Source organism: Chrysochloris asiatica, unplaced genomic scaffold (assembly GCF_000296735.1).
Source record: "Chrysochloris asiatica unplaced genomic scaffold, ChrAsi1.0 scaffold00070, whole genome shotgun sequence".
NCBI classification, from domain to species: Eukaryota; Metazoa; Chordata; class Mammalia; order Afrosoricida; family Chrysochloridae; genus Chrysochloris; species Chrysochloris asiatica.
The window spans coordinates 2,461,034-2,464,141 of record NW_006408588.1 but is presented as its reverse complement, the minus strand read 5'-3'; the positions used below and the strand labels follow the sequence as shown (position 1 = coordinate 2,464,141).

The following is a 3,108-nucleotide window of genomic DNA, read 5'->3' as shown; positions in this document are numbered from 1 at the left end:
TGATACAATAGTGAATAATTGTTATCTGGACTGCTTGTGAGGGATGGAATTGTAAAGGTAGATGTATTTTAACAAGGAAGGAAGTGATTAACTTTTCAGCCTAAGAGCGGAGGTCCCTGGGACCATCAAGGGAGAAGAGCTGAGAGCAGGACCCTACCCAGAGAAACAGTGATGCCTGAGATGGAAGCAGAGATGATGACGTGAAGAGATGGAGCTGTTGAGGACTTTAGACACAGAGAGGGAGAGGGGCTGTGTGCTGATGACTGGGGGGCATGCTTACAGTGTATACACTTTAGATGGTTGATGATACATGGAGGGGATTGTAACCAAAGCAGTGAAATGATATACTATAGGATGAATGTAAAACTAATGTTCTCCCATGTAAAATATCACATAACTCACAATAAAACATTAAGGAAAAAAAATTAAAAAAAAAAAAAAAAGAAAGAAAGAAAGGAAAAGAAATGAAGGTCCTGAAAACTTTACTTCATTCTTGTCTTCATGGTCGATCAACTTTATTTTGATAAGCCAGCTCTTTCCTAGTCATTTACCAGTGCCCTCCACCCTGAGGGGTGGCACTATATCATCTTCTAGTACTGTATCTGACAGTATTCTGGTGCAATTCACCATGTTTTCATATTCTGACACTCTATAGGAGAATTTTCCATTAATATTTGTAACATTCAGAAGTAGTCCTCCTCTCCTTCTTCTTAGTCTGTCTTTATCAGGAAGCTCCACTGAAAGCTGTTCACCATGCATAATCCTGTTGATATTTAAAATATCAATGACAGAGCTTCCATAATCACTGCAGCATGCAAGCCACCACAGTATGGTAAAATAACAGACGAGTCATGATATTTATACTGATATGCCAAAAGATTTTTAAAATACATGTATTGGTTCTTTGTGTCCGGTAACAGTGAAAACCCTGCTTTGGTAGGCAATGTGGAATGGATGTGGAAGAGCATTCATTGCAGGGATGCTGAAACATATCTAAAAGTGCACTGTGGCTGATGGAGAAGAACCCAAGACTGAGCCAGAGACCAAGAAGAGTAAGATGGAACAAAGAAAAATGAAAGAGAGGTGTCAGGAGAGGGGCAGTTCTGTATGAGGATCCCCCAGATCAGAAAATGTCACCTAGTGGCAAATCTGCCACACTTAAGATCTGCTTCTGAAATGTGGATGGGATTCGAGCCTGGATTAAGAAGAAAGGTTTAGATTGGTTAAAGGAAGAAGCCCTTGATATTCAGTGCCTCCAAGAGACCAAATGTTCAGAGAAAAACTGCAAGCGGAACGTCAAGACCTGCCTGAACTATCTCCTCGGTACTGACCAGGTGCTTTGGACAGTGGTGTGGGCCTACTCTTCCACCAGTGTCCACTGAAAGTCTCATCGACAAGTTGGCAAAGAGGAATATGACCAGATGTGCTGTGAGATCATAGCTGAGTTTGATTCATTTGTGCTGATAACAGCCTATGTACTTAATGCAGACAGGTATTTGGTGCAACTCAAGTACCAACAGCCCTTGGATGAAGCCTTTTGCAAATTTTTGAAGGACTTGGCTTCACCTAAACCTCTTGTGTTATATGGAGACCTCAGTATGGCTCAGGAAGAGATTGACCTTCGCAAACCAAAGGGAAACAAAAATGATGCTGGCTTTACCCTGAAAGAGTGCCAATGCTTTGGGGAATTGCTTGAAACGGTCACAGCCTTGAAATCCATATGAAATAGTTCTTCACTGTTATACATGGATCACCATAAGTTAGAAATGATTCAAAGGCAACAGTTTTTTTTTTTCAATTACTAATAACTGATTGAATTACTAATCACTGAATTATTTGCTGATTGTTTAATTTAGAACTGCAGCATGAATTTTTTTTTCTTCATCTAAGTTTTTCAAACCAAAGTTACCACTGGAAACAGAGAAAATGGTACCTGTATAAATTAAACTATCATAAGAAGTAATAGGCTAATGGATTATATATTGAAATGCAATACACTAATTTTTCACTTTTTACTCTGAGAGTATGAAGAAGACTGTCATACTGTATGACTTAGAAACACTTGCCTTGATTTTCAAGGGTAGTCTGCAAATAGCTAGATAAGGAAGAACAGAAGATTACTACAAGGACTCTTAGCCATGCCTGCTTCTTTCTGAAATGCACATTTCCTGTTTTCATAAAATACATACAAGGCTAACAAGTCCACATTTTATCTGTTTGCTTGTCATCGGTTCTACTTAAGGTTAATTTCCTCTGAGTATGTGTGTGTGTGTGTGTATATATATATATATATATATATATATATATATATATATAATTGTAAACTCTATGAGAGAGAGATGTAGTCTACAGTAGTCAAAGAGGTTTCCTTATAATTGCTGTTTTCACAAAGAAATAGGTAAAAGCACATAAAAATCTTTCAACATCAGTCCCCAGAGGATTAAATACAGAAAAATAGAGAGGAGCATATACAATGTTCAAAAGGATGCTTGCATCTTGACTTTTGGTTGTTTTATTGTTGTCTCCATGATTAATTATGCAAAATTTGAGCGAATGAAGCCCAGGTTATATATTTTAAAACAACAAGGCAGTGTCGTCTCATTGATTCTCATTCATAGAGAGTGACCTTACAGGACAGACTAGAAATGCCCCACAGGGTTTTTGAGGCTCTAAATCCTTAAGGAAGGTATCAACAGTTGTCTCCTGTGGAACAGCTGGTACTTTTGGTTCACAGTCAAGCTCTTTAACAATTGTGTCTTGGTGGCACAGTTATATATCTCTCTATCTATCTATATCTATATATGATAATAATAAATTATTTAAATATATGTTGTTGTTATTACTGTTAAGTGTCATCGAGTTGGTTCCAACCCCTAGTACCTTGTGTAGGGTTTCCTAGGAGCAGCTGGTGAGCTTGAATCACTGACCTTGCAGTTCAAATGGCTTTGCAGTCTGGTGCATTAACTCACAGCAGCAGAAAAAAAAAAAAAAAATTAGCATAGCAGCTTGTGGGGGTGCAAATTGGCTAAGAAATATAGAAAGTGTACGTTATTTGCATACATATTTATTGAAGTATGGGTATGAAAGAATAATTTTTCTCTTGCTTTT

General features: G+C 37.8%; 1 pseudogene; it reads left to right on the top strand.

Annotated features, from left to right (window-relative positions):
- Positions 1-1,724, top strand: part of LOC102828806 — a 24,550-nt pseudogene extending 22,826 nt beyond the window's left edge.
- The last annotated feature ends 1,384 nt before the right edge of the window (positions 1,725-3,108 follow it).